At 38.1% G+C, this 24519-nt stretch overlaps 1 protein-coding gene across 5 annotated transcripts in view; it reads right to left on the bottom strand.

Moving 5' to 3' along the window:
* KCNN2 (potassium calcium-activated channel subfamily N member 2) overlaps window positions 1-24519 on the bottom strand; it is an 827086-nt gene that overhangs the window by 46200 nt on the left and 756367 nt on the right. Inside the window, exon 1 of one of the 5 annotated variants that reach the window (XM_034960348.3) lies at window positions 16602-17034. The exons of the other annotated variants lie outside the window; for them this stretch is intronic. The gene's annotated coding sequence lies outside the window, so the exon portion shown is untranslated. Of the gene's footprint in view, window positions 1-16601; window positions 17035-24519 lie in introns of those variants that run through there. 5 annotated transcript variants of the gene reach the window in all.

Genomic DNA, 24519 nt, shown 5'->3' with positions numbered 1-24519 from the left:
AGAGTTCAGCCAGATCAGTGCTAGAGGAGGGCTGTGAGGTGATGTTGTGGGAATACCCTGCAGGGAAAGCCCCCATTCTGGGCACCCTGGAGAGGGTGTTCAACATGGGAAACAGAAGTCATGGCTGAAGCAAACAAGTCCCAGGCCATTCCTATGCCCAGTAGCCCTGGGGTGTTACCAAGAATTTTAAGGGTTAAGGGCTCTTCTAAGGGAAGAGTGCGTGTGTGTGTGTGTGTGTGTGTGTGTGTTTGGATGCTTACTCTATTCTAAATCCAATCTAAGGTAGCAGATCTGAGGAGGCAGCATCTGTACATTTCACCCCTCTGAGATTCTCAAGATCAAAGACCAGATCTTATCTCTTAAATCTGTAAGGAAAAAAAAAATCCCTGTGGATGTTTTTAACTAGGCAATGTTGGAAATGAACCTGCATTTGAAGATATAAAAGTCAGGGTCTTGTTCACTTGCTCTGAGACAAGAGGCAAGGAGGAACTGAGCTGGGTTCAGAGGTACTGCCCCACCTCTTGTTCTGCGTGACCCACAGCAGTGCATCCTAATGTCTGAGCCTCGCTTTTCTCTAAGAGAACAGACTGTCTACCTCACCAGGTGGCTGTGAGCACGGAGATAACAAAACGCTACCCAAGTCCTCATCAGTGTACAGACTGTGTGCTCTACATTCAGCAAGTTCTCTATTTATGTAAAAGTAGATACAAAGAAAAGTCATTACTTTTGGAAGCGGGCCTTCTTGCACAGAAGCAAGGTGACATACCTGAGGGCTGCTCAGAGTATGCGCAGCTTTGGTTTTGCTCCCTTCTACCCTACACTACGTTTTGCTGCCACTGCCAATGAGCACAGTAACTAGTATGACAAAGAGTGAAAAGAGGGCTGGAGAAGGAGAGGAGGGAGAGGAAGAGGTTAGTCAGAGGTCCCTTGGAAAGGCAGAAGCAACATGGGGGTGAGGGTACAGCAGGCCACAAAATGAAAGCAGGAAGAAAGTGGGAAGTTCAGTGACAAGAAGTCCAAATGAAAAAAGAAAGCTCACGATCGTTCTGTGCCATTTCATTTTTGGGCCCCCTCAGCTGCCTCTCCTCCTACCGACACTAGCACTTCAATCTCCAGGGTGGCAGGCCGAGGGAGGACGTACATCTCTATGTCTAGTATCAGTCACGTATTCCTGAGAATTTTTTGACAGGGCTTCTGTTTAGGGCTCTCAGTCAACTGAGAAAAAAATATGCGCCACTGATCCAAATCAACCAGCTTAAGGTGCCCCATCTACAGTACGCAGTTATCACAAATTGATTCTAAATTTTTAATTTTCAAAATACAGCAAATGAAAATTCCTACATAGAACAAACAATGACAAGAAGTCTAAGCCTCCAGCACTTCACAGTTTCAAGCTATGTTTCTAGGGAAGCAGAACATTCCTGAATGTCATTGCATTATTCCTCGGAGAGAGATAAGAAGCAGAGTCAGAAAACTGAGCCACCAAACCCAGCGAGCTGAGGGAGTTCTCAGATGAAGATGATTCCAGACAGGCTGAGGAGAATGAGCACAGATTTTCTGGGAAGGTCATTTTCAAGGTTTACCAGTTAAATTTTCCCACTTCAATTCTAAAAATTAGTCTTAGAATGCCTCCTAATTGCACCTTGCTTGATTCAGCATGAGCAGCTAAAATATAGACTTCAATGCCAAAATGTCAGGAACTGAATTAAAACACAGGTCTAGGTTCATGCAGGAGGAGCACAGTGTAGTGAACGAAGCTGTCTCAAACTCAAACCATCACCGCTAAGACCCACCAGTCCCCTACTCCATAAAGGCTTCAGAACACCCTTGTAGAGATCTGGAACTGACACAATATGTTGTGTTAAAGCCAGAAAAATATTTTTATACAGACAGAAAATAAGAAATGAAGGGAAGAAAAGAAGAGTTGGGTAACAAGAAAGGAAGAGATAGGGGAGCTGAAAGTGAGAAAGTGAATAAAAGAGTGAAAATAACTGCAAGTAAAATTTTGTAAACATATAATGGTTGGAGAAAAATCACTACATAAATCACGAAAACCCCAAAACTTTCAATGCCAGCCAGCCTACTAATTACTTAAGAAGCCAGCCTTGTTTTCCAGCACTATCCACAAATAGATCATGTAGCTTTCACTAGTTCCTATAAAGTTTCCAACTAATCCAGAAAAAAAGGTGAAAATAAAAAGGCAATTCAGTATTTCATTATTCTTAAATATTAGTATTTTTGGAATTTAAAATGATAAAAATGCTTCCTGGTTGAAGGTTTTCACCTGTAGAAGCAAAAAGGAAAAAGTGCACCCTTCGTAAAGTGTGCTACATACTCAGCTCATCAAAATACACTTGTAAAATGACTAGCAATGACAAATACAGCAGACATTTTCCTGAACAGAATCACAATTCTGGCTCACTAAATTGGTCTAACGAACTTTTTTTTTCCCCATAGGTAATGCAGGAATCAATAGGATGGAATACTGCAAAGGGAAGCTTGGAGAGAGAATAGCCTCTGCACTTTGACTGTTTTGCAGTTAACCAAAGGCCATCAAGAATCAGAATTACAAAAATCAAACAAACCCATGAGCTTGAGCTCAGTTGTGCAATGTTTGTCAGTCATCTCTCTTCAAAACAAGCACAGGACATCGTCTTAAATTCTACCTCTGTTAAACTATACTTCCCAAACAAGAACCTATCAAACCCAGAGACATTTCCTTCTATTAAAATAACAAAATTAGGCTGATGACAGTCAAACTCTTAGCCAAATACAATAGCTGGATCTAAAACCATTCAGTTCTCAGTGCAGTGAACTTTAAATGATAAATGGCTACTAGGCAGGTGAAAGTCAAAAGGATCAAAACCAGCTTTCTCCTCCATTCTACCAATCAGGCTAAGAATTACTATGTGCCCAGCTTGGTAACCACAGGGGTGCTCTAGAGGATATAAGTAAGTATTTGCATGTGTTCTACATAGCCTTTGAGGAAGCTTATAGGAAATATCTGACCTGGAAGCATATTAGAATAGGAAATAGGAGCTGCACTACAGCATTGTTCAAAATAACTTTCTGCAAAAATAACAAAAATATTCAATATCTGTGCTGTGCAACACAGTGGCCACTAGCCACATGTGTCTACTGAGCACCTGAAGATGAATAGTGTCAAATGAGGAACTACATTTTTAAGTTTATGTCATTTTAATAAATTAAAATTTTGATTGATTGATTGATTGAGACAGAGTCTTGCTCTGTCACCCAGTCTGGAGCGCAGTGGTGTGATCTCGGCTCACTGCAACTTCGACCTCCCTGATTCAAGCAATTATCCTGCTTCAGCCTTCCAAGTAGATTGCAGGCAATTAAAATCAAATTTAAAGGCCAGGTGTAGTGACTCATGCCTGTAATCTCAGAAATTTGGGAGGCTGAGGCAGCTGGATCACTTGAGGTCAGGAGTTCGAGACCAGCCTGGCCAACATGGTGAAACCCTGTCTCTACCAAAAAAATTACAAAAATTAGCCGGGCACAGAGGTGCATGCCGGTAATTCCAGCTGCTTGGGAGGCTGAGGCAGGAGAATAGCTTGAACCTGGGAGACGGAAGTTGCAGGGAGCTGAGATCACACCGCTGCACTCCAGCCTGGGCAACAAGGCGAGACTCTGTCTCAAAAAATAAAATAAAATATAAATTAAATAGCCGTATGATGTTATTGGCTGCCATGTTGGACAGCAAGGACCAGAGAGCCAAGTTGTGAGATCCACAGAACACATATATAAATGCTTTCATAACATGGCTATTTCAATTTAGCCATTAAGATTCACTAAGAACTTCCTCTTTGCCAAAGTAAAATAGGACACATAAGATATAATACCTTCCCCAATTTCCAAGACTTTATATATACATATTTGACACAGTATTCTATGCGCTTCTGTCATTTGGTTATTTTGTTGTGATGCTTCTTGGACAAGGAAAATAAGTCGAATACTTTAAAGAAATGAGTTTAGACTCATTTTTGTATATTAGTTTACTCAGACATGTAGTACTCCCCTAATTCATAGGAAGACTGTACCAAGTACTGAGGCCAGGGGAGGAGGCCAGTAACCTCTATCCAGAAATTCTGACATCCACAAGAAGTGAAGAATTATCCTAGGCTTCACAGGCTTGCAAAGCACCCTTGTTCTTCCTATTAAGCCTATGCTGGTCACTTCCCGTGATCCTGCCCATACTGTGGGAAACAGCTGGTGCCCAAGGTGGGGTCCACAAAAAGGTTACTACAGGGTAGATGCTTTTGGGATGCATTGCTTTCCAAATCAAACAACTAGAATAAAAGAGAGTGTCTCTCATTACCCAGTATTGAGATTCTGCTCACCTGGCATGCTACTGAAGAAATAACAGAAGCAAGGCTTAATTTATACATTTACAAGATAATTTTATATATTGTTTAGTGATATGTATATTGATAGCAATACTAGCAAACTACAGGAAAAAAGTAATGGAATACATATAGAGATGATCTTTTTATTACTTTGTGTATTTTGATGCATGTCAAACATTTTTAAACAGATGCTTCCAATGGTGTGACTATTTGTGTAGCTACGTAGCTTACATAGAAATAGTTTTAAAACACAGTGTGAAGAATAATGCAGCTAACTAAAGCTTTCTTTTGCTCTGTGCAATTTAATTAAAGTGTTTGTTTCTTAACTTGTGTATTTTACTGATAAGTAATATTTTTATAAAGTGTCTCATGGATGCAAAGGTAGCTGAACACTTTATTAAAATGTTGACATCTACAATTGAAAAGGGATCTCATGATAACCCTTTTTTTCTTAGTAAACGGAGGTAAGGTATGTTGTAGGGCATTTTTGCTTTTATCATATTAAAGATTTATTTGATCCAATTTACATACACTTTATCATAAAAGGTGCTTATCCTGAAATCACTTGGGCACAGCTAAGAAGGCCTGCTGCCCTTCCTAGAAATCCCCCAAATAGTCCCTGAAATACTTTTTCTCTTTGCACCCCACATTGCATGTATACATATACATGTAAAGACACACACATATACATGCAAGCACATACATTATGTTACTACTGTATTCAGAATTGTGACCTCCCAACATATACAAATCATGAACCCATCTAAACTTTGTGTTCTAAATAAACAACCTGCTGGTTTAGAAAAATAATACAATGAAGACCCACACTGTGCAAATCACTGTACTTGATGCAATGTGGGGTGCAAGGAGAAAAATTTTTTCAGGGGGTATTTGAGTGAGGGGAGGTTCTAGGAAGAGCAGCAGGCTTTCTTCAGCTGTGTCCAATCCCCAGACTCATTTGGTGAGACAAGAAGGTGTTTTTGTGAAGCTTCAGGTCAGCACAGTACCCAGACACCCAAATGGTGCTCTCTCATCAGTGCCATTACACAGCACACAGCTGTCCTCCCTCCATATTCCTTTCATCTGTTAAGATGTTATTTCCAAATACCAAGGTGCCTGAAATCAAATCACACAAGTTGAAGTCACCTTTACCTATGTCTCATCCCTCAAATCAAGGAACCCTGACGTTCTGGGGCATCCACTTTCAAACATTCTCAAATTGAGCATTCTTTTTGGCCTGGCCTCTGCTTGCCACTCCAATCTTAATTTTTGCTTGTCCTGAACTTGCACCCTAAGCTCCAGCTGAAGTAGTTTCAATTCATGGGGCATATATTGCTCTTACCCCTCCAGGATTCTCATATGCTGTCTTTTTTTTCTTGTATCTTAATCCCCACTTTGGCCTGTATTTTGGTCCTTCACATTCCGAAGTCAGTGATTTCTTAATACTCTAACCCCTCCTCCTCTGAGAAGGGGTTATGTATCCCTTGCTGTATGGTCCATGGCACCTGGGATTACCACTACTTGTGCTAAGGAGTGGTCTCTGTCTTGCTCAAAGCAATATGCCCTGTGCTGGTTAGAACCATGCCTGTTACATGGTAGATACTCAAAAAGGAGAGTCTTGGTGAATGAATAAGTGGGAGAATTCCCATTTCCACTGCCTTATTCTAGTGATGAGAAGACAGAGGCTTAGTCCATTGTAACAGACATCTTACCAGTCTACCTCTTTCCTTGTCTCCAGCCTATCTCTCTATATCATCCTTCTCATTGTTCTGTGAGTTATCTTTCTAAAACAAGGTGATTCCCCACTGCTTAGAATGAAAAGTCCAATTGCTTTAGCATATACCCGACCTTTCCTGACATTTCTTCTTATCACCAGCCACATGACAAATTATGAGCAGAGAAGAGTGATAACCCAGATCTCTTTACTTCCAAACACACGTTCAGGCTGCTTCTTAGTAAATCTGAGGTTCACCCACTACAATATAGATTTCAATACTTGCCACCCGTGGATCTATTTCACGTGCCTTCACAGATTACTTCTACTATAAAAATTTTAAAAGCTTCTAAAATCAGTACCCTTCATTAAACTGCTTTCTTGAGAGCCCCTGAGGGCAGAAAAATAATTTTAGTAAAATCCACTTATTCATAGGAAATTAAATATTTTATGCAATGGATAATTTGAGATCCTTGTGTTCTTGTTCCCTTTTAACTCTTCAATCTGATTTAGACTCTGGAAGCAAGACATTCCTTACATAATCCCAACGAAGCATTTAGCCTAATGATTCTAAAGTTCTTTCTACATGAGAACAATGAACATTATGTGACCAAATGCTGAAAATAACCTACAAGTCTTCAACTGAAGCAGAAAAATTTTAAATCAACTGTTAGTACTGTATTAATGACCCCCATGTTCTTAAGCCTCTTTTTTTTTTTTCTTTTTTCTTTGTTTCTTTTTTTTTGAGACGGAGTCTCTCTCTGTCGCCAGGCTGGAGTCAGTGGCATGATCTCGGCTCACTGCAACCTCCGCCTCCTGGGTTCAAGCAATTCTTCTGCCTCAGCCTCCTCAGTAGCTGGGATTACAGGCACGCGCCACCACGCCCGGTTAATTTTTGTATTTTTAGCAGAGACAGGGTTTCACCATGTTGGTCAGGCTGGTCTCAAACTCCTGACCTCGTGATCTGCCCCCCTCAGCCTCCCACAGTGCTAGGATTACAGACTTGAGCCACTGCACCCGGCCTTAAGCATTTAAATAGTCACTCCTTTGTGAAAAAAACACCTTTAAAAATCTCTTGTGCTGGCATGAGGTCCCTCTAAATGAGGTTCCAATTTACCCTTCTGACCATGCTCATGCACTGTGTTCTTAAACAGAACTACTGTGTGTCCTCTTTTCACCCCGCCCACATCTCTCCCTGAGTTCAAAAGTGTTTCATATTCTGAAGGTCCTGTTCCGATGAGACTTAATTTTATACGCCATAGTATTTTCCATCCCTCTCTTACATATCCTTTAGGCCCTGCACTGCTGTTACTGGTGCACATCTCTCATCTTTCCTCCTAGACTGTAAACCTGAGGGGCAGGTTTATGGTCTGAGTCTTCCGTGGTTTGCCATTCATAAGCCCCAATAGCATCTGGCGAGGCATACTTCAAAAAGGAGGTATTCATAGAGATGTATTGCATGAGGGCAGGAAAGAGACAACTGTATCCCAGGACAGAAGCATGGGAGCAGCTTGTCATATCACTGAGGAAACTGAGGTTCAGCCTGGTGAAGGGACTTGCCAAAGTTCACCCCACATAGGTAAATTCCGGATGATTTCAGCCCCTATAACCAGGAAACTTTCTGCATCAACTCCATTTTTAAATGCATTGTTTTTCCTTAAAATCACTACATAAATGTCCCTGTCCTCCAAACTTCAATGAACAGAAGTTACTCTTTTCTTATATTTACAAATATTGACTCTCTCTCTATATATATACAGTAAATATATGAAAATTATATATATATATATGTATATATATAATTCGTTCTGCTGTAATGGTGATGCACGGAGAGGGATGTCTCTCCCCCACGTGAAATCTCTCTAGATTGTGGTTTCTAATAATGTCACTTTTGTACTGTTTTGTTTATCCTGTTCCTAACCAGGAACCAACCAGGTTGTCACTAACTTCTGTTATCCTCACTCCAGTGGCTTTTTTCTCTTTTTAATTTGTGTTTGAGAAATGGGATTCTGAGCTATACTAAAATAGTATGCAATGAAAGGCAGAAAGCTATCCCTGAGTCCACCAATTATTTTTTCTATGAATACAGCAGTTAAGTTTTAAAACATGCATTTTTGGCTACTCATTGGCAGTCTTGTTTCTTTCTCAGTTTGAATTCTGGAGGGACAGGCTGTGGGATAATAGATCTTCAGGAGCAAAGTGAGGTGACCCAAAGTCAAGTGCCTCGTTTACTAAGCTCTTGTTTTAGAGACATATATTAGTGATCTAGTCTAGTGGGATACCTGTGTGTACTGCCATGGCAGCATATCTGTAATAGCCTGCTGAGTTAAAAACAAACAGAAACCAAATTACATGATCACACAAACATGTCCCTGTTTTGAAAAAAAAATTATACATTTATATACAGTTTGAAAGGATGCCACCCTCATATTATCATGACATTTTTCCTAGGAATATAGTGTTTATTGCTAGGGAGGAGGGAAGACTAACAGTATGTTTTTAGTTTAGTTACTCCTGGAGTTTTGATTTCTAATTTTTCTGCATTGTTCTCTGAGAACATAAATTACACATTGATGCTAATTCTATGAAATCTACTGAGATGTATTTTATGGCATCACATATGGTCAATTACTGAAACAGTCTATGCGTGCTGGAAAGGAATGTATCTTTACTAGTTATTGGCTACAGGGTTTAATATATGTATGCTAGATTAAGCTTGTTAACTGTGTTATTCAAATCATCTATAATCTTTTTCATCTGCATGACTCATTAAATACTGAGTTGTATTAACCTTGCACTATAATAGTAAATGTATTAATTTCTCTAGTTTGCTCACTGTTTTATTTTATATATTTTGAGGCTATATAATTAAATATATACAAACAAGTTTAGAATTATTACAACTTTGCAGTGAATTGCAGTTTACATTATGTAGTGATCTTTTTCTATTCCTACTAGTTTTTGCTTTTAACACTATTTTTATCAGATATTAACATAGTGACACTAAACTCATTTTGGTAAGTAGCTGCCTGTTGTATCTTTTCCAATCTTTTATTTTCAACCCATTGACATACTTGTTTTAGCTATAACTCTTGTAAGCTTTATATAGTTAGAATAAAAAAAAGAATAATATCATTTATTGTGATCACTAACATCTGTGGGTTTTAGCCATCACATTCTGTTCAAATTTCTATTAATAATTCCCTGTTTGTTATATGCTCCCTTCATACCACACATTTTTCTATTCTATTTGCTTAGATGTTATACATTCTATTTTAATTACTTTACAGGTTATACTTATAACTTTTAACAAGACATACTTGATTGTAGACTTAGAATTCAAAGCCCCCCCCCACCCCCACCCCACTTCCCCTGAGTAGTGCAGGTACATGGCCCTTAGAAGGCTTTAAATCTAATCACACCTGTACCATGTCACCCAACTCCTCAGTTCAACTTTCTTTACCCTCCGAAGTACTCATTTTTGGTGTTGTTTTGTTATTTGTAGACCCTGTTTGTTTACATTTATCCAGAGGGCTATTTTTTCTTTCCTCCCTATTCCTTCTCACATTTAAGATGTCAAAAATCCTTTCTGGGATCTCATCCCTCTTTTTGAGGGAAATCCTTTAGAAGTCATTTTAGTGAGGACCTGGTGGTACATACTCTCACTTTTTAATTATCTAATGCCTTTATTTTGCCTTTGTTTTTAAATTAAATTTAGGAAGGCATAGAAGTCTAGGTTAGGAGTTAACTTCTTTCAGCAGTTTAGAAATAGGCAGTATATTCCAGCTCTAGTTTTTTATGTTAGGATGTTCTAGGATCAGCAATCATTGTGGCAAGTTTTTTCTTTTCTTTTTCTGACTCCTTTTACGTTCATGTGTCTACATGTAGGTTTCTTTTTTCTTTACTTGGCTTTGGATCTGTTACACTTCCAGAAACAGAGAATTCACATCTTATTCTTTTAAAAAATTCCAGGCCATGCTTCCTTTTTTGTTATTTTCTTCTTCTGGAAATCCAATTTGAGGTACTTAAACCATCTCATTGTGCCCATGTGTTTCTTCATCTCTTTCATGTTTTCTATCTACTTCTACAGAGATAAGGAATATGCAAAATTTGACAAATATTTGTTCAGTTCCATCGTCGAGTTTACTACATCTCTATGAATTAGCTGTGTCCAATCTGCTATTAATACTTTGCCTATCCACTGAGATTCCTCTTTGGTTCTTTTAATTTTTGTCCTAGTTTTTTATTTTTTCTTGATACCTCTGTCTTACGCATTTTCTTTCTTTAATCAGTTTAGACAGAACTTGTTTCCTCCTCTACATATCTGAAGTTCTGGGGGACACAGTATTCCATTTTTCTGTTTGTTGTTTTTGCTCACTCTCATGGTGGTTGCAGCTTGCAGCCTTGGGTGGTTGGGTGGAGGGAGGCTTATGTCTTATGTCAGAAAAAAAACCCAGCTGAACCTGAGTCAAGGTATGTCCCTTCATAGAGATTAGTGTTTGCTTCCACCATGCAATTCAAGGTGTTACCCACCAGGGATTTAAATGCTGATTTCTGAACTTGTCATAGTATAATTTCAAAAGCATATGTGAGTAGGCCTTTGGTTACATATTCTTTACAGTAGACCACTTTCTACCCTTATAACCTCACCAAGCACACACCCACCCAGCCTGGGAATCAAGGGTGTTTTTTTGTTTGTTGGTTTGCTTTCTTTCTGTGGTGGGAGATTTTATATTTAGTCTATTCTTTTATTATAGGTATATCCCTTTAGAGCAATGGTTTTGAAATATGCTGTCAAGTTCTATTAGTACATAGTGAAATCAATTTGGTGCTATGGTTCTTAACCTTGGCGGTGCATTAGAATCACCCAGGGAGCTTTTAAAACCCTGATTCCTGGGCCACAACCCAAGACCAATGAAATCAGAATCACTGAGGGTGGGACCCTGGCATATATATTCTTATGGCTCCTAGGTGTCAAGACTGAGAACCACCATTATGACTAGCATTTTGTAATAAAACAGAATGGAGTACAATAGTAAAAAAGAGTAGTTAACACTGATCCTTAGTAAGAACTGTGCACATTGCTACAAAATCTGCTATTCAGTGGGGTGTGAGAGAGATTATATGCCATGTTCTAATATAAATTATATTCTTACTGCAGTTTTCTCTTTAAAAAAAGAACCTAAAAAAGTTAAGGCTCTTAATTACCAAGATTAGAAGTGGTCCTCAGAGTAGCTGAAGCGTGAGAGCCAGCTTATTACTTGCATTTCTGCTGATATGTTTTCATACATACATGTAGGCATGTGGAGATTTCCCTTCCCATTTAGCTACGGGCGTCCATTTGTCCAGCTCCTCTAGATGTTACGTAAAAGGTTATAAGAATATCAAGTCTATCATTTTACTGAATATGAAATTTCAGATTTTTTTATATACTGTACTTTTTTCCTTTGAATTTTATTTGAATGCATGCACTATAATGTCTAAGTTAAATTTACAGTTAAAATATGTTGTAATTACACTCTATTAACATATTTTATAATGACACTACAGAAAGTTATTAAATGTGCTTTCCAACGCACTCATTGCTGTACCAAGGCTGTCACATTTATCTGTAGAAAGAGATTCTCTAACATTAGGGTTTTGCAGCTTTAGTTGTCCAGTTCATAAGAGCAACGGGAGTTTTCAGACAGGCAAATAGGGGAAAATAGAACTTAAAGAGGCACCAGGGCAGAATTTATTTTTGACCAAGTGCTAAGGTAAGATGGCTGGTAGGCATAGTGACAACATGCTCGGGGAACGTCTGAAGCATGGTGACATCACCATTTTCCCCAACAAATGGGGACAGGAGGAAGCATCATAGAGACTGTTTGTTGTTGTTGTTGTTGCTGTTGTTGGCATGGCTAAACTACCCCTGGGAACATTATGGCACCTTCTCAAAGATCTTCTAGATAAATTATTTTAAGTGAGGCGTGAAATTAGAGATTCTAGCTGCTAAGCCCCTTTTCTATCCTGTCCCCAAAAGATCAAAAGTTGCAACAGAAATATATTTTTTCTAATACCACTATGTCCCATCTCTGGAATTCTACACTTTCCCCTATCATAATCCTCCCAAATGCCAATGACCCAGCCAAAATTCCATCTAGTCACATGGAGTGATGGGAATTAGTGTCCATAGAGCAGTTCATCCAAACCGAGCTGATGCTAAGCATCTCATTATGTAAAACTTTCAACCTCCCTTTATGTTACTATCTGGCACTCCTACATTTTAAACTGTAAATATAGTAAGCGTGTTCTACTGGAATCACTATGCTCAGAAATGTCACACCCAGACCACAACACTCAAATGTGGCAGATTGCTGGCAATCTGTTTTCTTTCTCCAAGGAAGTAAAAGCTGTACAGTTGCTTTAGAAAGACTGAGAAGGAGATAAAGGTGAAAGGAATTATATTAACAGATTGGTGTAGATAAAGTGGGGCTTTGTGTTTTAACTGGTCACAACATTTAAACATGTTATTATGCTCCTAGAACTGGATGATAATTTTCTGGGATAGGTAAAAACCAAGAGAAAAAGAAATATTTAAGAAAAAGAACTAAGAAAGAAAGTTTAGAAAAGCCAAAAACAAATTTACTGACGATCCAGAAAAAATCTTACTCAAATATCACCCAGGCAAATAGATACATGACTGCTTCTCAATGTCCTCTTCCCCAGACTCATGATTTTCTACCTTCCCAGAATGAAGATCCTTTTACACCAGAGAGTCCTACAAAAATGTTGGTTCTTTAATTTCAAACTATAGTATGTTATGTGATCACATGTAGTTGGAAAACTCAAGTTAATCAGAAGGATTTGAACTATGTAACACTTTCAATAGTCCCCAAACCTGTCAATATAACACTTTTTTATTTTCTACTTTTAGCTCTTGCCATCTTTAATCTGAAAGGTTAACTGTTTTGAAGGAATAAACAGATTCTGCAGAGCACTGTTTATTTAACTATCGAGTCTTCACTACAAAAAGAAGCTAGACTAAATTAGCTTTTTCCCCTACTAGATTACAAAGCCAGTACAGTAATATCACCTCAATTAAAATTTCTAAAATGTCAATAAATAACACTTGCATTCATTCACGTCCTCTCTTCCTCCCCTTCTCTCTGTTCCCACTGTCTCTTTCTCTTCTGTTTTTCTCCTGCAGGCACTGTTTTCAATTCCTCGACTGCTGTTCCATTGTTCTGGGAAGAAGTCCATTTAATTCTGTGTACCAAATTTACTATGTTTTAAATGATTTCTTGGACAGATTCTATATATATATCCAATTCTACTGTTTTGGTGCCAATTTCTCTTCTTGATACCTTTCCTTGAATGAAAGACTTGTACTTAAAGCTCAGCTTTTCTTGCAACACATGCATGCACGCACGCATACACACACACAAACACACACACATTTTATGGATAAGAAAAAAAAACCCACAAATAAAACCTAAATCTGTGCTGTCCAATATGGTAGCCTCTAGCTCCAAGTGCTACTTACATTTAAGTAAAATTAAATAAAATTAAAAGTACAATTCCTCAATAATGCCAGCCACATTTCAGAGGCTCAATAACCTCATTTGGCTAGTGGATATCACACTGGATAGTGTCAAAGAGCACTGCCATCACTGCAGAAAGTTCTATTGGATAGCACTGTTTCAAAGCTTCTATAGATTTTAGAAAAAAGGGTAGGAAGCTGAACTGCATGATTCATTCATTGATTTTTTTCCCTTTCATACTTGTATGCCTTTATTTAGCCAAATGAAAAATGTACAGATATGTTTCATTAAATGTCAACGTTATACACATAGTCCAAAAGATGAAGAAACAAAGTATCGTGAGGAAAAAACCAAACAGCCGTCCAAGTATGTATGCCTAGGTGGAATTTCATAATAAATAGCAAGGCCAAAGTCAGGACTCTGAATGCTGACTTTATTTAGTTGATTTTCTAAGGCCTTATTCATCTGATCAAATGACATACAAGTAAACCAAGATTGTTTAATCTGAGGCATTTGTTGCTCTAATTTTACGATCATTTAATGATTCCATAAGGGGAACAAAAAGAATCAGTTTAACTGATTATATACTAAATCCAAAATACTGTGTTACAGACTATCTCATAGTTGATAGGAAACCATTCCTAAATCTGTTACACTGATTAAACACCTAAAACTTAAAAAATACTTCAAAACCCAATGTAAAATACTGTAACCACTTTGGTACTTGTAACACCAAGCTGACAAAGTGTATTCTTAAGGACAATTTCCCATTTCTGGTAGACATGCAGGGTGATGATGACCTACAGGGTGTCATTTCATATTTCAAGTATAATGAGATGACCCTGACTGATCCATTACAGTAGGAGGTGTGAAATGCAGCTTTGCAGAGCAAATGCAAAAAGATTAAGACAAACAAGTTACAATGCAAATCAGTTCAAGGTGGTCAGAGATAAAAACCCCTACTTCAGAGAAAACAGAAACTAGCCAAATTTAAGGCACCCTTACAAAGAAGCATAATGACCAAAAGTAAAAGTCCAAATGCTCATTAACTTATCTACTTAAGGAATTGTGCCTTCTTGAATATAACCCAAAATATAGTTTCACTTTAGAAGCAGTGACTAAAGTTTGTTTTCATATTCATGTAAAAACATAAAATTAAAAGACTTTAATTTAAAATGATTATCACTTAACATTTCACATTTACTCATGATGTAGAATGCTTAAATGAAAAGAATGTAAAATGTATAACTTAATATATAAAATTATAATCATACAAATAACATTATAATGATCTAAATACTATCTAAATCATCTTTTTTTTGAGTAAAACTAAATTCTGTGATGCCTATATTTGGCTCTTTGATCACACTAGAAGATTTTCTCCTGCTTTCAAAAGGAGTTTTGTTTATAGTGAGACAGAATCCACCTGATAGAATACTATGAAGTCTAGAAACATTATTTTTCATTACTACCAGTTTCTGGCCCAAAGGAGTTTGAGAGTCATCGTTCCTATCCTCACAACAAGAAAATAAAAAAAGGTGAAAAACTAAAAACCAACAAATTTTCTTAGATCTAGCAGAGAATTAAGGTCACAAGACAAACCACCACCCTCAAAACTAGGGACACAGGTAGATAAGGAAAACCCAGAGCTTACCTGGAACAAAAACCACCCAGAAACCACCTCTGAAGCCAGCCTCAGGTAATGATACTTAAAAGGTAATTGACTAATTGCTAGAGACTGTGCACTCACTAGCTTGAGAGAGAAAACAAACTCAGGAAGGCCTGGTCCTGGGGTGAGGGGTAAGGGGTGAGGGGTGGGGAGTGACGGGTAGAGAGTGGCATCACATTTTTCTAAGTTTAATTTCCAGGAGCTCCAATAGGATCTTAGGATAAAGATCACAGAAAAATCCCCTCCTGCTTCCAGCAGAGAAAATGGAAAAGTAACCATTTTATAAGCCCAGAACATTTTGTTCTTAACAATAGCTTGCCCTCATAGGAAATTATTTTACCAGACTGTAACCACCTTGGGTTTCACCAGAGCCTAAAACACTTGGGAAAAGGGAAATACCCAATTACAGGCACCCCATTCCCCATCTCCCCCCAGAGTGATCTGGCATTTGAGGGAAGGAAAACACCCCACTTCAGCCCCTTCTAGCCTTACTGTTGCATCTAAATGGGAGAGGAAAAAAACCTGAGAAGCACTGACGAAAGTCACAGCCCAGGGACCTGTACTTATTAAACGACTGAGAACTAATCACCAGACTACAGAATGGCTCCTTTCTTCTCACAGCTAACCACTACTGATATCAATAGGGCTCTTGTATAATACCAGGGGATTACAACAGACGGGTTTATCCCAGCTCCTTTTACCCAGTATCTTATATCTGGCTTTCAACACAAAATTACAAGGCATTCCAAATAAAAAAGTGTGAAGACAGAGCAAGCATCAACCAGACTGAGATACGGTAGGAATGCTGGGGTTATCAGACTGGGATTTAAAATAACTATGATTAGTATGTTAAGGGATCTAAAGGAAAAAGAGGCAGCACGCAAGAATAAATGGGTAAGGTAAGCAGAGAGACAGAAATTGTAAGAAAAAAACAAAAAGAAATGCCAGAGATCAAAACACTATCAAAAATAAAGAATGTCTTGATGGGCTTATGAGTAGTAGACTGTTTATAGCGAAGGAAAAAAAATCTCTGAGCTTGAAGATATTTCAATAGAAACCTCCCAAACAGAAAAAAAGTAGTAGTATAATTGATATGCTAAAAAGGATAAAAAGTGAAATCATATATTATGCTCAATTAATACTGCAGAAATCAGAAGAAGGGCAGAAGACAAAAAAATTAACAAAAAACAGAACAAGGGCAATGAACAGAAAATAAAGAAAAATATGATAAATAATAATACAACTACGCTAATAATCACTTTAAACATCAATGATCTGAATACATTAGTAAAAAGAGGCTGTCAGAGTGAATAAAAGCAAGACTCAACTGTGTCCGGAATTGGTGGGTTCTTGGTCTCACTGACTTCAAGAATGAAGCCGCGGACACTGGCGGTGAGTGTTACAGCTCTTAAGGTGGCGCCCTCTGGAGTTTGTTGCTTCTGATGTTCGGATGTGTTCGGAGTTTCTTCCTTCTGGTGGGTTCCTGGTCTCGCTGGCTCAGGAGTGAAGCCGCAGACCTTCGCCGTGAGTGTTACAGCTCTTACGGCGGCACATCTGGAGTTGTTCATTACTCCCTGTGGGCTCGTGGGCTCGCTGGCTTCAGGAGTGAAGCTGCAGACCTTCGCGGTGAGTGTTACAGCTCATAAAACCAGTGTGGACCCAAAGAGTGAGCAGTAGCAAGATTTATTGCAAAGAGCGAAAGAACAAAGCTTCCACAGTGTTGAAGGGGACCCGAGCGGGTTACCACGGCTGGCTCCAGCAGCCTCCTTTTATTCTCTTATCTGGCCCCACCCACATCCTGCTGATTGGTAGAGCCCAGTGGTCTGTTTTGACAGGGCACTGATTGATGTGTTTACAATCCCTGAGCTAGACACAAAGGTTCTCCACGTCCCCACCAGATTAGATAGATACAGAGTGTCCACACAAAGGTTCTCCAAGGCCCCACCAGAGCAGCTAGATACAGTGTCGATTGGTGCATTCACAAACCCTGAGCTAGACACAGGGTGCTGATTGGTGTATTTACAAACCTTGAGCTAGATACAGAATGCCCATTGGCGTATTTGCAATCCCTGGGCTAGACATAAAGGTTCTCCACGTCCCCACCAGACTCAGGAGCCCAGCTGGCATCACCCAGTGGATCCTGCACAGGGGCTGCAGGTGGAGCTGCCTGCCAGTCCCACGCTGTGGGCCCACACTACTCAGCCCTTGGGTGGTCGATGGGACTGGGCACCGTGGAGCAGGGGGTGGCGCTCATCAGGGAGGCTCCGGCTGCACAGGAGCCCATGGAGGGGGTGGGAGGTTCAGGCATGGCGGGCTGCAGGTCCCCAGCCCTGCCCCGCGGGAAGGCAGCTAAGGCCCGGTGAGAAATCGAGTGCAGCGCTGGTGAGCTGGCACTGCTGGGGGACCCAGTACACCCACCACAGTCGCTGGCCCAGGTGCTAAGCCCCTCATTGCCCGGGCCGGCAGGGCCAGCCGGCTGCTCGGTGTGCGCCGCCCGCCAAGCCCACGCCCACCCGGAACTCCAGCTGGCCTGCAAGCACCGCGCACAGCCCCGGTTCCCGCTCGCACCTCTCCCTCCACACCTCCCTGCAAGCTGAGGGAGCCGGCTCTGGCCTTGGCCAGCCCAGAAAGGGGCTCCCACAGTGCAGCGGTGGGTTGAAGGGCTCCTCAAGTGCCACCAAAGTGGGAGCCCAGGCAGAGGAGGCGCCAAGAGCGAGCGAGGGCTGTGAGGACTGCCAGCACGCTGTCACCTCTCACAACCATGTGTTGTCCACAAGAAACCCACTTTAATAATAAAGACACATATGAATTAAAAGTAAAGCAATAGAGAATGATATATCATGGTAATACTAATCAAAAGAAAGTTGGAGTAGCTATATTAATTTCAGACAAAGCAAACTTCAAAGCAAAAGAGCCGATTAGAGATAAAGAGGGCATTACATAATGTTAAAAGGTCAATCTTCCAAGGAGACATAACAATCCTTATTGGGTGTGGGCCTAACAACGGAGCATCAAAATATATAAAGCAAAAGCTGATAGAACTGCAAGGAGAAAAGAACAAATCCACTATCATAGTTGGAGATTTCAACATCTCTCTGTTAGTAATTCATAGATCCAACAGGCAGAAAATCAGTAACAATGTAGTTGAATTGAGGACCACCATCAATCAACTGGATCTAGCTGACATTTATAGAATACTTTACACAACAATAGCAGAATACACTTTCTTAAGCACACATATTCACTAAAATAGACATATTCTGGGCCCTGAAAGATAACTTAAAATTTTTTAAGGAATAGAAATCACACAATATGTGTTCTCAGACCAAAACGGAATTAAACTAGAAATCAAAAACACAAAGATAACTGGAAAATCTCAAATACCTGGACACTAAACAATAAACTCTGAAATAGTACATGGGTCCCAGAACAATTCTCAAGAGAAATTTAAAAATATTTTAAAGTAAATGAAATTAAAAATACAATGTATCAAAATTTGTGAGATACACCAAAAGCAGTACTTGGAAGGAAATTTATAGCACTGAACACATATATTAGAAAAGAAGAAAGTTTTCAAATCAGTCATTCAAGCTTCCACCTTAGAAAATGAGAAAAAGAGAAGTTTAACCCCAAAATAAGCAAAAGGAAAAGAATTTAAAAAATTAGAGCAGATATCAATGAAGTGGAAAACAGTAAGTCAATGGAGAAAATCAGAAAAATCAAAAGCTAGTTCTTTGAAAAGATTAATAAAATTGATAAATTTCATGACAAGCAAATGAAGGAAAAAAGACAAAAATTACAAACATCAGAAATGAAAGAGGGGGCATCACTGCTGATTCCATAAGGTTTAAAGGATAGCAAAGTAATATTATGAACAACATTCTGCCCACACATTTGACAACCTAGATAAAATGGAAAAATTCCTTGAACAACACAATCTGCCAAAAATCACACAAGAAAAAAAAAGTAACTAAAGAGGCCCATATCTATTAAAGAAATCCAGAAAACTACTAATAACCTTCCAAAACAGAAAGCCCCAGGACCACATGGGTTCACTGGTGAATTCTCCCAAACATTTAAAGAAGAAATTATACTAATTCACTACAACGTCTTCTAGAGACAGAAGCCGGGATGGGGGGGGTAAGTTTCTAACTCATTGTATAAAGCCAGGATTACCCTAATACCAAAACCAAAGAGATTATAAGGACGTAAGACTATCAACCAATATCTCTCATGAATGTAGATGCAAAAATCCTCAAAAAATGTTAGCAAGTTTACTTAAAGTACAAAACACTTTTATATCACAACTAAACAGAATTTATTCTGAGCATACAAGGCTAGTTCAACATTTGAAAATCAATGTAATCCATCAACCACATAACAGGTTAAAAAAGAAAAATTACATAATCATATCAATAGATGCAGAAAAGGCACTTGACAAAAATCTAACACCCATTCATGGTAAAATCTACCAGGAAACTAAGAATAGAGGGGAATTTCCTCAACTTGGTAAAAAACATCCACAAAAACCTACAGCTATAATTACAGTTAATATCACACTTAAGAAACTAGGTGCTTTCCTGGTAAGATCAGGAACAAGGCAAGGATGTCTGTTCTCGTCATTCCTATTCAACTTTGTACTGAAAGTTCTAGCTAATAAAAACAAGAAAAAATAGTACACAGATTGAGAAGGGAGAAATAAAACCATCTTTTTCACAGATAAACAATTTTCTCTGTAAATCCCAAGGAAGGGAAAAGAACACTGGAACTAATAAGTAAGTATTGCAAGGTTGCAGGATACAAAGATAATATCCAAGTCTATTACTTTTCTATGTATCAGCAATGAAATAGAATTTAAAATAAAAAACACAACACCATTTACATTAGCAGCAAATAAATGAATAATAGTTGTACATCTAACAAAGTATGTACAAGTTCTATGATGAACACTACAAAACACTGAGGAAAGAAATCCAAGAAGAGCTAAATAAATACTCTATGTTCATAGACAGAAAAGCTAACAATTGTTGAGATTTCAGTTCTTCTAACTTGATCTAAAGATTCAGTGCAATCTCAACCAAAATTACAGCAAGTTATTTTGTGGATATCAACAAATTGATTCTAAAGTTTCTATGGAGAAACAAAGGAGCCAGAATAACCAACATAATTTTGAAGGAGAAGAATAAGTTTAGAGGAATAACACTATTTGACTTCGAGACTTAGTATAATGTGCCATTAATCAAGACAGTGTGGTAATAGTGAAAAAATATACAAATAGACCAATGTAACAGAATAGGCGAGGCAGAAAATACACTCATACAAGTATAATCAACTGATCATTGATACAGGCAAATCAACAGAGGGAAAGGACAATCTTTTCCACAAATGATGCTAGAACAACAGGGCATCCACACGTTAAAAAAAAAAAAAGCATCTATATACACACCTTACACCTTTCTACCCACAAAAAACCCCCAAAACCTTCAAAATGGATCATAGACTCAAATGTAAAATGCAAAACTATGAAAATCCTGGAAAATATATTAGGAGAAAATCTAGGTAAACTTGGGTTTGCCAAGAACTTTTTAGATACAACTCCAAAGGCACAATCCACGGAAGAAAACATTGATTGTGCTGGCCTTCATTAAACTTAAAAGCTTCTCTGCTGAGGACACAAAGTACAAGCCACAGACTGGGAGTATCCAAGAGATACAAAGAACACTTAAAACTCTACAATAAGAAAATGAACAACCCGATTTAGAAAATGGGCAAAAGATCTGAACGGCACCACATTAAAGAAGATATACAGATGGCAAATGAGCAAATGAAAAGATGCGCCACATCATCTGTCATTAGGGAAACAGAAATCAAAACAACAATGAAATACCACTACATACATACTAGAAAAGCCAAAATTGATCCTTTCTATTCTTTTTAGATTTTGGCCATTCTAATAGATACATAGTGGTATCTCACTGTATTTTGATTTGTATTTACCAGTATTTGTTGTTGCAAAAACAAATGCTGACAAGGATGTGGAGAAAAGGAACTCTCATTCATTGCTGGTGGAATTACAAAATGGTATGTCACTTTGGAAGACAGTTTTTCAGTTCCTTACAAAACTAAACATATTCTTTCCATATGATCCATCAATCATGCTCCCAGGTATTAATCCAAATGACTTGAAAACTTATGTCCACTCAAAAACCTACACATGAAATGTCTGTAACAGTTATATTTATAATTGCCCAAACTTGGAAGCCACCAAGATGCCCTCTAATGAGTACATGAATAAACTGTAGTACATTCAGACAATGGATTATTTAGCATTAAAAAGAAATGAGCTATCAAGCCACAAAAAGATATGGAAGAATCTTAAATGCATATTGCTAAGTGAAAGAAGCCAATCTGAAAGGGGTACATACTCTATGAATTCAACTATATGACATGTTAAAACAGATAAAAATGTGAAGACAATGAAAAGATCAGTGATTGCCAGGGGATTATGGGGGCAGAATAGAGAAGAAAGGGATTAATAGGTAGACTGATGAGACTTTTTAGGGCAGTGGATATATTCACTGTATGAAAAGATTATTTCTTGAGAAATTAAAAACCAACAAACAGAAATACATTTTTACATAATTTTCACAAAGACATTAGTATTAAAATAGAATATATCAATGAAATTATTTTATTTGATCTTTACCTGTGTTTTCAAAATGCTTTTATAATAAATATGCATACTTTTATAGATAAAAAACTAAGGCTTAAAACATGTTTTTCTAAAGAGTTCAAAACTACTATTTTCTAGATATAAGGAATAGGATTATACTTTAGGAGATATCAACTATTCCATTAGCATAATAAGGTACTGCAAATATATCTGAATAACTAGAAATTCCCATTAAATGATGGAGCAGATTCATTTAATACTTTTCCCTTTAAGGGATTTTTATTTTTTCTATTTGTTATTAAAACACATACATTCATTATTCTAATGAGAAACTCTTCATAAAACAGAGAGTGAAATGAAAAATTATGGTCTAACAAAATTACTTTGTAAAATTGAGACATAATACAGATTAAAGAGCTATAAACTTTTCATTGAATAAATATGAAAGACATAAACAGAGGAAGAGAGAAGAATCCTTGACCCGCTCTTAAATGAAATGAAATGAGTACAGCTTACTCTTAACTTGAGACAGAACAGGCCCGAGGTATTACAGCTTTTCTCCTTTACCTTCTCATACATATAACACCCTTTCCTAGGAGCAAATGCCCATTATGATGTGTTTTGATCTCACAAGAAATAGAAGCACAGTAAATATAAGTCTGAATTAGCACTTTTAGATTAATAGTACCAATTTATGTATAATGGAATGACTCTGTTATAATGCAGTGCTAAGAAGGCCCAAAGCCATCATTAAAATATTAAGCAGAATAAAACACTTAGCTTCCAAAGGCCTATGGGTCATTTAATTTATTCCCCACCTTATTAATAAGGCTATCCCTTAGCATTCCATACTTATTTTCAAAGATTTTCCAAGAAAGAGATTTCCTTTATCTGGGGAAGGCCCCATTTACTGACAGCTGCAAGGAAATGTTCCAGGAGAAATGAGCACATACATGAAGAATATTCTTGTATAGTGCTTTTATCACCAAATGGTGTAAACTGCTCCAGAGTACAAATTCTATAAACACTGGGACCAATATTAACATAATAGGACTCTAATAAACAAGAGTGGGATTGGTTTGATGGGAATTTAGAAGCCAGCCAAATACCCAAACAGCCACTTGGGCTGTCTGCGTCATCTATCACCCATTAGCTCTACCTATGGGATTGTCCCCAGAGGGGCCAGTCCCACTCCCCTCAGTTGGTCCAAGGTCCTAGTGAATGTTCCTCCCTTGTCTTCTTTCTCCCCTGCAGTCTGAATACTCCCATCAAACCCACATGTCAAAAATTTTTTATTATTGTTAATTGGAAAATATTTCAAAGAAATGGCAAGATTCTTAAAGTACCAGGTGAGTAGAAAATTGGGAACTTGGTGAGCTAGAAGTCAGGGAAGTTCCAGGACAAGTTTGCTCTTGGAAGAGGAGAAGGTGCAGGGGGAGAAGAGAACAAGTAAAGGAAACATGGTGAGTGCTGTGGCAGGATGGAGATGACTCCAGGTGCAGGTGGGTGGCTGGTGGTCATGTTCCCACTTGGTTCAATTTAGATGGCATCATTAAAAAGTTCCCCATTCCACAATAAGCAAACTTTTCTTGTAGTCTACAAAATGTGAAACTTTCCTTTCCTCTGTGAGTGTGTAATGCTTCATCCCATGGAACAATTCAGAAAGTTAATTTTATATGCTTCCGTTAGAGAATCTAACTAAAAGCTGAGGGAAATGATTGGAAAGATAAAACTACAATCGCAAAGGGAATCCTGTAAGACATAATATACTATGAGCAGTCCAGGTGATTCTTTCCCCTCCCCTATATGATACCATTCAATACAAACATCTAAAAAGAATTCTCATTTGGCTGTTATTCTTCATTCTCTAACAGCAGTAAAAATGACTACAGTTTAAAAACTTAGTTCCAATGACCACAAATGTTCTAAATATTCATATTCAGCACAAATTTTAAAAATGAGAAGCCTATAAAATCATCAATGAATTCTACCTTATGTTTAAAGAAGAATTATACTCTTCACAAATACTTTAAAAAAATGGAAGGAACACTTCATTTAATTAATTCTCTGAGTCAATATTAACCTGAGATTAAATCAAAGACATCATCAGAAAAAAACTATAGACCAGTATCTTTTATGAATATGGATTTTAAAAAACTCAACAAAATACTAGCAAACCAAATTCAGCAACACATACAGGTAAAAAGAATTATACAAAATGACCAAGTGGGATTTATGACAGGAATGCAAGCTTGGATTAACATCTGAAAAACATATAAGCATCTTGATAGACACAAGAAAAGTATTTGACAAAATCTACCACCCTTTGGATTTGTTCAAAATATAATTGGGAAGTCACTGGAGGCTTGTGATTAGGAAGGTTATATGATCTTTTTCACATTTTTTTTTTTTTTGAGACAGGGTGGAGGGCAGTGGCATGATCTTGGCTTACTGCAATCTCAATGTCCTGGGCCAAGCAACCCTCCTGCCTCAGCTCCCCAAGTAGCTGGGACTACAGGTATGTGCCACCATGCCCAGCTAATTTTTTTTTTTTTTTTTTTTTTTTGGTAGAG

Source organism: Pan paniscus, chromosome 4, assembly GCF_029289425.2.
Source record: "Pan paniscus chromosome 4, NHGRI_mPanPan1-v2.0_pri, whole genome shotgun sequence".
Taxonomy (NCBI): domain Eukaryota; kingdom Metazoa; phylum Chordata; class Mammalia; order Primates; family Hominidae; genus Pan; species Pan paniscus.
This window is presented reverse-complemented; position numbering and strand designations above follow the sequence as displayed.